We start from the raw sequence: 13,311 nt of genomic DNA on the forward strand, positions 1-13,311 counted from the left end.
TTGAATTACTTAACTTCTTATTTTACTCAAATTAAATCTGTTAACTCATTTTAATTTGAAAATCTCCCTTTATGACTGAACTTCACCTTTAATCCTAACAGTTGATTGAAATCGATCTCAACCGTTGATGAATTCCAAGAAAGTCTATTTAAGAGACCCTCATCTCTTCATTTTGAAAGGTTGAATAAGAATTTGCTTCGAATTATTGCTGGAATTCATACTCACATTTTCTCATATTCACATACGCAAAGTTCAAGTTTGACCAAAAGTTGACCAGATTTAACCACAGTTGACTTGAGTTGACTAGATTCAAAAAAAAATTTGAAATAATTAAGAAAAAATTATTTAATTAAATGGAGTACTTCTAATTAATTAAAATAAGTTATTTAATTAAATGACAAGGCATTCCTAATTAATTAAATGAAGTTATTGAATTAAATAAGAAAAGTGTCTCTAATTAATTAAAGATTATTTAATTAAATAGAAAAAGTAATTATGAGAGCATATCTCATTTTATTAAATTAAATATCTCAACAAAATCTCTCTTCAGTTCAGAAAGGGAAATTTGCAATTCACAATTGATCAAAAATGAGTTAAATCAGTTAACACCTTTTTTTACTCAAATTGAATCAGTTAACTCCTTATTTTACTCAAATTAAATTCGTTAACTCCGTTTAATTAGGAAATCTCCCTTTATGACTGAACTTCACATTTAATCCTGACCGTTGATTGAAATTGATATCAACCGTTGATGAATTTCAGGAAAGTCTATTTAAGAGACCCTCATCTCTTCATTTTGAAAGGTTGAATGATAATTTGCATCGAATTGTTGCTGGAATTCACACTCACATTTGCTTATATTCACATATGCAGAGATCAAGTTTGATCAAAAGTTGACCAGATTTAACCACAGTTGACTTTAGTTGAATAGTTTCAAAAAGGATTTTAAAATAATCAAACAAAATTATTTAATTAAATGGAGTACTTACTTCTAATTAATTAAATAAATTTATTTAAATAAATGAGAAGCCATTCCTAATTAATTAAATGAAGTTATTTAATTAAATAAGAAAAGTGTCTCTAATTAATTAAAGATTATTTAATTAAATAGAAAAAGTAATTATGAGAGTGTGTCTAATTTTATTAAATTAAATATCTCAACAAAATCTCTCTTCAGTTCAAAAAGGAAAATTTCTAGTTCACTATTGATAAAAAATGAGTTAAATCAGTTAACTTTTTCTTCCGCTCAAATTGAATCAGTTTACTCCTTATTTTTATCAAATTAAATCTGTTAACTCCCTTTAATTTGGAAATCTCCCTGTATGACTGAACTTCACCTTTAATCCTGACCATTGATTGAAATCGATCTCAACCGTTGATGAATTCCAGGAAAGTCTATTTAAGAGACCCTCATCTATTCATTTAGAAAGGTTGAATGAGAATTTGCATCGAATTGTTGCTGGAATTCATACTCACATTTGCTCATATTCACATACGCAAAGATCATGTTTGACCAAAAATTGACCAGATTTAACCACGGTTGAATTGAGTTGACTAGTTTTGAAAATAATTTTGAAATAATTAAACAAAATTCTTTAATTAAATGGAGTACTTACTTCTAATTAATTAAACAATGTTTTTTAGTTAAATGAGAAGCCAATTCTAATTAATTAAATGAAGTTATTTAATTAAATAAGAAATGTGTCTCTAATTAATTAAAAATTATTTAATTAAATAGAAAAAGTAATTATGAGGGCATATCTCATTTGATTAAATTAAATATCTCAACAAAATCTCTCTTCAGTTCAAAAAGGGCAAATTTTAGTTCACTATTGATCAAAAGTGAGTTAAATCAGTTAACTCCTTTTTCTACTCAAATTGAATCTGTTAACTGCTTATTTTACTCAAATTAAATCCGTTAACTCCATTTAATTTGGAAATCTCCCTTTATGACTGAACTTCACCTTTAATCCTGACCGGTGATTGAAATCGATCTCAACAGTTGATGAATTCTAGGAAAGTCTATTTAAGAGACCCTCATCTCTTCATTTTGAAAGGTTGAATGAGAATTTGCGTCAAATTGTTGCTGAAATTCATACTCACATTCGTTCATATTCACATATACAAAGATCAAGTTTGATCGAAAGTTGACCAGATTTAACCACGGTTGACTTGAGTTGACTAGTCTCGAAAAGAATTTTGAAATAATTAAACGAAATTATTTAATTAAATGCAGTACTTACTTCTAATTAATTAAACAAAGTTATTTAACTAAATGAGAAGCTATTACTAATTAACTAAATGAATTTATTTAATTAAATAAGAAAAGTGTCTCTAATTAGTTAAAGATTATTTAATTAAATAGAAAAAGTAATTATGAGAGCATATGTCATTTTATTAAATTAAATATCTCAACAAAATCTCTCTTCAGTTCAAAAAGGGAAATTTTCAGTTCACTATTGATCAAAAATGAGTTAAATAAGTTAACTCCTTTTTCTACTCAAATTGAATCAGTTAACTCCTTATTTTACTCAAATTAAATCTGTTACTCCCTTTAATTTGGAAATCTCCCTTCATGACTGAACTTCACCTTTAATCCTAACCGTTGATTGAAATCGATCTCAATCGTTGATGAATTCTACAAAAGTTTATTTAAGAGACCCTGATCTCTTCATTTTGAAAGGTTGAATGAGAATTTGCATCGAAATGTTGTTGGAATTTATACTCACATTTGCTCATATTCACGTACGCAAAGATCAAGTTTGACCAAAAGTTGACCAGATTTAACCATGGTTGACTTGAGTTGACTAGTTTCGAAAAGAATTTTGAAATAAATAAATGAAATTATTTAATTAAATGAAGTACTTATTTTATAATTAATTAAACAAAGTTATTTAATTAAATGAGAAGCCATTCCTAATTAATTAAATGAAGTTATTTAATTAAATAAGAAAAGTGTCTCTAATTAATTAAAGATTATTTAATTAAATAGAAAAAGTAATTATGAGAGCATATCTCATTTTATTAAATTAAATATCTCAACAAAATCTCTCTTCAGTTCAAAAAGGAAAATTTCCAGTTCACTATTGATAAAAAATGAGTTAAATCAGTTAGCTCCTTTTTCTACTCAAATTGAATTTTTTAACTTCTTATTTTACTCAAATTAAATCCATTAACTCCCTTTAATTTGGAAATCTCCCTTTATAGCTGAACTTCACATTTAATCCTAACCGTTGATTGAAATCGATCTCAACTGTTGATGAATTCTAGGAAAGTCTATTTAAGAGACCCTCATCTCTTCATTTTGAAAGGTTGAATGATAATTTGCATCGAATTGTTGCTTGAATTCATACTCACATTTGCTCATTTTCACATACGCAAAGATCAAGTTTGACCAAAAGTTGACCAAATTTAACCACAGTTGACTTGAGATGCCTAGTTTTGAAAAGAATTTTGAAATAATTAAATGAAATTATTTAATTAAATGGAGTAATTCTAATTAATTAAACAGAGTTATTTAACTAAATGAGAAGCCATTCCTAATTAATTAAATAAAGTTATTTAATTAAATAAGAAAAGTGTCTTTAATTACTTAAAGATTATTTAATTAAATAGAAAAAGTAATTATGAGAGCATATGTCATTTTATTAAATTAAATATCTCAACAAAATCTCTCTTCAGTTCAAAAAGGGAAATTTTCAGTTCACTATTGATCAAAAATGAGTTAAATAAGTTAACTCTTTTTTCTACTCAAATTGAATCAGTTAACTCCTTATTTTACTCAAATTAAATCTGTTACTCCCTTTAATTTGGAAATCTCCCTTTATGACTGAACTTCACCTTTAATCCTAACCGTTGATTAAAATCGATCTCAATCGTTGATGAATTCTACAAAAGTTTATTTAAGAGACCCTGATCTCTTCATTTTGAAAGGTTGAATAAGAATTTGCATCAAAATGTTGTTGGAATTTATACTCACATTTGCTCATATTCACATACGCAAAGATCAAGTTTGACCAAAAGTTGACCAGATTTAACCATGGTTGACTTGAGTTGACTAGTTTCGAAAAGAATTTTGAAATAAATAAATGAAATTATTTAATTAAATGAAGTACTTTTTTTATAATTAATTAAACAAAGTTAATTAATTAAATGAGAAGCCATTCCTAATTAATTAAATGAAGTTATTTAATTAAATAAGAAAAGTGTCTCTAATTAATTAAAGATTATTTAATTAAATAGAAAAAGTAATTATGAGAGCATATCTCATTTTATTAAATTAAATATCTCAACAAAATCTCTCTTCAGTTCAAAAAGGAAAATTTCGAGTTCACTATTGATAAAAAATGAGTTAAATTAGTTAGCTCCTTTTTCTACTCAAATTGAATTTTTTAACTTCTTATTTTACTCAAATTAAATCATTTAACTCCCTTTAATTTGGAAATCTCCCTTTATAGCTGAACTTCACCTTTAATCCTGACCGTTGATTGAAATCGATCTCAACTGTTGATGAATTCTAGGAAAGTCTATTTAAGAGACCCTCATCTCTTCATTTTGAAAGGTTGAATGAGAATTTGCATCGAATTGTTGCTTGAATTCATACTCACATTTTCTCATATTCACATACGCAAAGATCAAGTTTGACCAAAAGTTGACCAAATTTAATCACAGTTGACTTGAGTTGCCTAGTTTTGAAAAGAATTTTGAAATAATTAAACGAAATTATTTAATTAAATGGAGTAATTCTAAATAATTAAACAGAGTTATTTAATTAAATGAGAAGCCATTCCTAATTAATTAAATGAAGTTATTTAATTAAATAAGAAAAGTGTCTTTAGTTACTTAAAAATTATTTAATTAAATAGAAAAACTAATTATGAGAGCATATCTCATTTTATTAAATTAAATATCTCAACAAAATCTCTCTTCAGTCCAAAAAGGAAAATTTCTAGTTCACTATTGATCAAAAGTGAGTTAAATCAGTTAACTCATTTTTCTACTCAAATTGAATCAGTTAACTCCTTATTTTACTCAAATTAAATCTGTTAACTGCCTTTAATTTTGAAATCTCCCTTTATGACTGAACTTCACCTTTAATCCTGACCGTTGATTGAAATCGATCTCAAACGTTGATGAATTCCAAGAAAATCTATTTAAGAGACCCTCATCTCTTCATTTTGAAAGGTTGAATGAGAATTTGCATCGAATTGTTACTGGAGTTCATACTCACATTCTCTCATATTCACATACCCAAAGATCAAGTTGGACCAAAAGTTGACCAGATTTAACCACGATTGACTTGAGTTGACTAGTTTTGAAAAAAATTTAAAAATAATTAATCGAATTTATTTAATTAAATGGAGTACTTACTTCTAATTAATTAAACAAAGTTATTTAATTAAATGAGAACCCATTCCTAATTAATTGATTGAAGTTATTTAATTAAATAAGAAAAGTGTCTCTAATTAATTAAAGATTATTTAATTAAATAGAAAAAGTAATTATGAGATCATATCTCATTTTATTAAATTAAATATATCAACAAAATCTCTCTTCGGTTCAAAAAGGGAAAATTCCAGTTCACTATTGATCAAAAGTGAGTTAAATCAGTTAACTCCTTTTTCTACTCAAATTGAATCAGTTAACTCCTTATTTTACTCAAATTAAATTGGTTAACTCCCTTTAATTTGAAAATCTCCCTTTATGACTGAACTTCGCATTTAATCCTGACCACTGATTGAAATCGATCTCAACCGTTGATGAATTCTAAGAAAGTTTATTTAAGAGACCCTCATCTTATCATTTTGAAAGGTTGAATGAGAATTTGCATCGAATTGTTGCTAGAATTCATACTCACATTTTCTCATATTCACATACGCAAAGATCAAGTTTGACCAAAATCTGGCCAGATTTAACCACAGTTGACTTTAGTTGACTAGTTTTCAAAACAATTTTAAAATAATTATACGAAATTATTTAATTAAATATCTCAACAAAATATTTTATTAAATTAAATATCTCAACAAAATCTCTCTTCTGCTCAAAAAGAGAAATTTTCAGTTCACTATTGATAAAAAATGAGTTAAATCAGTTAACTCCTTTTTCTACTCAAATTGAATCAGGTAATTCCTTATTTTACTCAAATTAAATCTGTTAACTCCTTTTAATTTGGAAATCTCCCTTTATGACTGAACTTCACCTTTAATCCTAACCGTTGATGGAAATCGATCTCAATTGTTGATGAATTTTAAGAAAGTTTATTTAAAAGACCCTCATCTCTTCATTTTGAAAGGTTGAATGAGAATTTGCATCCAATTGTTGCTGAAATTCATACTCATATTTTCTCATATTCACATACGCAAAGATCAAGTTTGACCAAAAGCTGAGTAGATTTAACCACTGTTGACTTGAGTTGACTAGTTTCGAAAAGAATTTGAAAATAATTAAATAAAATTATTTAATTAAATGAAGTACTTACTTCTTATTAATTAAACAAAGTTATTTAATTAAATGAGAAGCCATTCCTAATTAATTAAATGAAGTTATTTAATTAAATAAGAAAAGTGTCTCTAATTAATTAAAGATTATTTAATTAAATAAAAAAAGTAATTATGAGAGCATATCTCATTTTATTAAATTAAATATCTCAAAAAAATCTCTCTTCAGTTCAAAAAGGAAAATTTCTAGTTCACTATTGATAAAAAATGAGTTAAATGAGTTAACTCTTTTTTCTACTCAAATTGAATTACTTAACTTCATATTTTACTCAAATTAAATCCGTTAACTCCCTTTAATTTGGAAATCTCCCTTTATGACTGAACTTCACCTTTAATCTTGACAGTTGATTGAAATTGATCTCAACCGTTGATGAATTTCGGAAAAATCTATTTAAGAGACCCTCATCTCTTCATTTTCAAAGGTTGAATGAGAATTTGCTTCGAATTGTTGCTGGAATTCATACTCACATTTGGTCATATTCACATACGCAAAGATCAAGTTTGACGAAAAGTTGACAAGATTTAACCACGGTTGACTTGAGTTGACTAGTTTCAAAAAAAAAATTTAAATAATTAAACGAAATTATTTAATTAAATGGAGTACTTACTTCTAATTAATTAAACAAAGTTATTTAATTAAATGATAAGCCATTCCTAATTAATTAAATGAAGTTATTTAATTAAATAAAAAAATTGTCTCTAATTAATTAAAGATTACTTAATTAAAAAGAAAAAATATTTATGAGAGCATATCTCATTTTATTAAATTAAATATCTCAACAAAATCACTCTTCATTTCAAAAAGGGAAATTTCCAGTTCACTATTGATATAAAATGAGTTAAATCAGTTAACCCCTTTTTCTACTCAAATTGAATCAATTAACTTCTTATTTTACTCAAATTAAATCTGTTAACTCCCTTCAATTTAGAAATCTCCCTTTATGACTGAACCTTACCTTTAATCCTGACCGCTGATTGAAATGGATCTCAACCGTTGATGAATTTCAGAAAAGTCTATTTAAGAGACCCTCATGTCTTCATTTTGAAAGGTTGAATGAGAATTTGCATTGATTTGTTGCTGGAATTCATACTCACATTTGCTCATATTCACATTTGCTCATATTCAGATTTGGTGCATCGAATTATTGCTAGAATTCATACTCATATTTGCTCATGTTCACATACACAAAGATCAATTTTGACCAAAAGTTGACAAGATTTAACCACGGTTGACTTGAGTTGACTAGTTTCAAAAAGAATTTTGAAATAATTAAATGAAATTATTTAAGTAAATGGAGTACTTACTTCTAATTAATTAAACAAAGTTATTTAATTAAATGATAAGCCATTCCTGATTAATTAAATAAAAAAATTATCTCTAATTAATTAAAGATTACTTAATTAAAAAGAAAAAATAATTATGAGAGCATATCTCATTTTATTAAATTAAATATCTCAACAAAATCACTCTTCATTTCAAAAAGGGAAATTTCCAGTTCACTATTGATATAAAATGAGTTAAATCAGTTAACCCCTTTTTCTACTCAAATTGAATCAATTAACTTCTTATTTTACTCAAATTAAATCTGTTAACTCCCTTCAATTTAAAAATCTCCCTTTATGACTGAACCTCACCTTTAATCCTGACCGCTGATTGAAATATATCTCAACCATTGATGAATTTCAGAAAAGTCTATTTAAGAGACCCTCATCTCTTCATTTTGAAAGGTTGAATGAGAAATTGCATTGATTTGTTGCTGGAATTCATACTCACATTTGCTTATATTCACATTTGCTTATATTCATATTTGGTGCATCGAATTATTGCTAGAATTCATACTCACATTTGCTCATATTCACATACGCAAAGATCAATTTGACCAAAAGTTGACCAGATTTAACCACGGTCGACTTGAGTTGACTAGTTTCAAAAAGAATTTTGAAATAATTAAACGAAATTATTTAATTAAATGGAGTACTTACATCTAATTAATTAAACAAAGTTATTTTATTAAATGAGAACCCATTCCTAAGTAATTAAATGAAGTTATTTAATTAAATAAGAAAAGTGTCTCTAATTAATTAAAGATTACTTAATTAAATTAAAAAAGTAATTATGATAGCATATCTCATTTTATTAAATTAAATATCTCAACAAAATCTCTCTTCAGTTTAGAAAGGGAAATTTCCAGTTCACTATTGATATAAAATGAGTTAAATCAGTTAACTCCTTTTTCTACTCAAATTGAATTAGTTAACTCCGTATTTTACTCAAATTAAATTTGTTAACTCCCTTTAATTTGGAAATCTCCCTTTATGACTAAACTTCACCTTTAATCCTGATCGTTGATAGAAATCGATCTCAACCGTTGATGAATTTCAAAAAAGTTTATTTAGGAGACCCTCATCTCTTCATTTTGAAAGATTGAATGAGAATTTGCATCGAATTATTGCTGGAATTCATACTCACATTTGCTCATATTCACATACGCAAAGATCAAATTTGACCAAAAGTTGACCAAATTTAACCACGGTTGACATGAGTTGACTAGTTTCGAAAAGAATTTTGAAATAATTAAATGAAATTATTTAATTAAATGGAGTACTTACTTCTAATTAATTAAAAAAAGTTATTTTATTAAATTAGAACCCATTCCTAAGTAATTAAATGAAGTTATTTAATTAAATAAGAAAAGTGTCTCTAATTAATTAAGGATTACTTAATTAAATAGAAAAAGTAATTATGAGACCATATCTCATTTTATTAAATTAAATATCTCAACAAAATCTCTCTTTAGTTCAAAAAGGGAAATTTCCAGTTCACTGTTGATCAAAAATGAGTTAAAGCAGTTAAATTGAATCAATTAACTCCTAATTTTACTCATATTAAACCTGTTAACTCCCTTTAATTTGGAAATCTCCCTTTATGACTGAACTTCAACTTTAATCCTGACCGCTGATTGAAATCGACCTCAACTGTTGATGAATTCTAGGAAAGTCTATTTAAGAGACCCTCATCTCTTCATTTTGAAAGGTTGAATGAGAATTTGCATCGAATTGTTGCTGGAATTCATACTCACATTTGCTCATATTCACATACGCAAAGATCAAGTTTTACCAAAAGTTGACTAGATTTAAGTACGGTTGAGTTGAGTTGACTAGTTTCGAAAAGAATTTTGAAATAATTAAACGAAATTATTTAATTAAATGGGGTACTTACTTCTAATTAATTAAACAAAGTTATTTAATTAAATGAGAATCCATTCCTAATTAATTAACTAAAGTTATTTAATTAAATAAGAAAAGTGTCTCTAATTAATTAAAGATTATTTAATTAAATAGAAAAAGTAATTATGAGAGCATATCTCATTTTATTAAATTAAATATCTCAACAAAATCTCTCTTTAGTTCAGAAAGGGAAATTTCCAGGTCACTGTTGATTAAAAACGAGTTAAATCAGTTAACTCCTTTTTCTACTCAAATTGAATCAATTAACTCCTAATTTTACTCATATTAAACCTGTTAACTCCCTTTAATTTGGAAATCTCCCTTTATGACTGAACTTCACCTTTAATCTTTACCGCTGATTGAAATCGACCTCAACCGTTGATGAATTCCAGGAAAGTCTATTTAAGAGACCCTCATCTCTTCATTTTGAAAGGTTGAATGAGTATTTGCATCGAATTGTTACTGGAATTCATACTCACATTTGCTCATATTTGCATACGCAAAGATCAAGTTTTACCAAAAGTTGAACAGATTTAACCACGGTTGACTTGAGTTGACTAGTTTCGAAAAGAATTTTGAAATAATTAAACGAAATTATTTAATTAAATGGGGTACTTACTTCCAATTAATTAATCAAAATTTAATTAAATGAGAAGCCATTCCTAATTAAATAAATGAAGTTATTAAATTAAATAAGAAAAGTGTCTCTAATTAATTAAAGATTATTTAATTAAATAGAAAAAGTAATTATGAGAGCATATCTCATTTTATTAAATTAAATATCTCAACAAAATTTGTCTTCAGTTCACAAAGGGAAATTTCCAGTTCACTATTGATCAAAAATGAGTTAAATCAGTTAACTCATTTTTCTACTCAAATTGAATCAGTTAACTCTTTATTTTACTCAAATTAAATCTGTTAACTCCCTTTAATTTGGAAATCTCCCTTTATGGCTGAACTTCACCTTTAATCATGACTGTTGATTGAAATCGATCTCAACCATTGATGAATTCCAAGAAAGTCTATTAAAGAGAGCCTCATCTCTTCATTTTGAAAGGTTGAATGAGAATTTGCATCGAATTGTTGTTGGAATTCATACTCACATTTTCTCATATTCACATTTGTTGCATCGAATTGTTGCTAGAATTCATACTCACATTTGCTCATATTCACATACGCAAAGATCAAGTTTGACCAAAAGTTGACCAGATTTAACTACGGTTCACTTGAGTTGACTAGTTTCGAAAAGAATTTTGAAATAATTAAACAAAATTATTTAATTAAATGGAGTACCTAATTCTAATTAATTAAACAAAGTTATTTAATTAAATGAGAAGCCATTCTTAATTAATTAAATGAAGTTATTTAATTAAATAAAAAAATTGTCTCTAATTAATTAAAGATTACTTAATTAAATAGAAAAAGTAATTATGAGAGCATATCTCATTTTATTAAATTAAATATCTCAACAAAATCACTCTTTAGTTCAAAAAGGGAAATTTCCTGTTCACTATTGAAAAAAAATGAGTTAAATGAGTTAACTCCTTTTTCTACTCAAATTGAATCAGTTAACTCCTTATTTTACTCAAATTAAATCTATTAACTCCCTTTAATTTGACAATTTTCCTTTATGACTGAACTTTATCTTTAATCCTGATCACTGATTGAAATGGATCTCAACTGTTGATGAATTCTAGGAAAGTCTATTTAAGAGACCCTCATCTCCTCATTTTGAAAGGTTGAATGAGAATTTGCATCAAATTTTTGCTGGAATTCATCCTCACATTTGCTCATATTCACATTTGTTGCATCGAATTGTTGCTGGAATTCATACTCACATTTGCTCATATTCACATACGCAGAGATCAAGTTTGACCAAAAGTTCACCAAAGTTAACCACGGTTGACTTGAGTTGACTAGTTTCGAAATTTTTTTTGAAATAATCAAACGAAATTATTTAATTAAATAGAGTACTTACCTGTAATTAATTAAACAAAGTTACTCAATTAAATGAGAAGCCATTCCTAATTAATTAAATGAAGTTATTTAATTAAATAAGAAAAGTGTCTCTAATTAATTAAAGATTATTTAATTAAATAGAGAAAGTAATTATGAGAGCATATCTCATTTTATTAAATTAAATATCTCAACAAAATCTCTCTTCAGTTCAAATAGAGAAATTTCTAGTTCACTATTGATAAAAAATGAGTTAAATCAGTTAACTCCTTTTTCTACTCAAATTGAATTAATTAACTTCATATTTTACTCAAATTAAATATATTAACTCCTTTTAATTTGGAAATTTCCCTTTATGACTAAACTTCACCTTTAATCCTGACCATCTATTGAAATCAATCACAACTGTTGATAAATTCCAAGAAAGTTTATTTAAGAGAAACTCATTTCTTCATTTTGAAAGGTTGAATGAGAATTTGCATCGAATTGTTGCTAGAATTCATACTCGCATTTTCTCATATTCACATACGCAAAGATCAAGTTTGACCAAAAGTTGACCAGATTTAACCATGGTTGACTTTTGTTGACTAGTTTCGAAAAGAATTTTGAAATAATTAAAACAAATTATTTAATTAAATAGAGTACTTACTTCTAATTAATTAAACAAAGTTATTTAATTAAATGAGAAGTCATTCCTAATTAATTAAATGAAGTTATTTAATTAAAAAAGAAAAGTGTCTCTAATTAATTAAAGATTATTTAATTAAATAGAAAAAGTAATTATGAGAGCATATCTCATTTTATTAAATTAAATATCTCAACAAAATCTCTCTTCAGGTTAGAAAGGGAAATTTTCAGTTCACTATTGATCAAAAATGAGTTAAATGAGGTAACTCCTTTTTCTACTCAAATTGAATCAGTTAACTCCTTATTTTACTCAAATTAAATCTGTTAACTCTCTTTAATTTGGAAATCTCCCTTTATGACTAAACTTCACCTTTAATCCTGATCGTTGATTGAAATCGATCTCAACAGTTGATGAATTTCAAAAAAGTCTATTTAAGAGACCCTCATCTCTTCATTTTGAAAGGTTGAATGAGAATTTGCATCGAATTGTTGCTGGAATTCATACTCACATTTTCTCATATTCACATACGCAAAGATCAATTTTGACCAAAAGTTGACCAGATTTAACCACGGTTGACTTGAGTTGACTAGTTTCGAAAAGAATTTTGAAATAATTAAATAAAATTATTTAATTAAATGGAGTGCTTACTTCTAATTAATTAAACAAAGTTCTTTAATTAAAAGAGAACCCATTCCTAAGTAATTAAATGAAGGTATTTAATTAAATAAGAAAAATGTCTCTAATTAATTAAAGATTACTTAATTAAATAGAAAAAGTAATTATGAGAGCATTTGTCATTTTATTAAATTAAATATCTCAACAAAATCTCTCTTTAGTTCAAAAAGGAAAATTTCCAGTTCACTATTGATCAAAATGGAGTTAAATCAGTTAACTCCTTTTTCTACTCAAATTGAATCAGTTAACTACTTATTTTACTCAAATTAAATCTGTTAACTCTCTTTAATTTGAAAATCTTTCTTTATGACTGAACTTCACCTTTGA

This window comes from Cupressus sempervirens, chromosome 11, assembly GCF_028749045.1.
Source record: "Cupressus sempervirens isolate cs-2001-9-10 chromosome 11, ASM2874904v1, whole genome shotgun sequence".
In the NCBI taxonomy this organism is placed as follows: domain Eukaryota; kingdom Viridiplantae; phylum Streptophyta; class Pinopsida; order Cupressales; family Cupressaceae; genus Cupressus; species Cupressus sempervirens.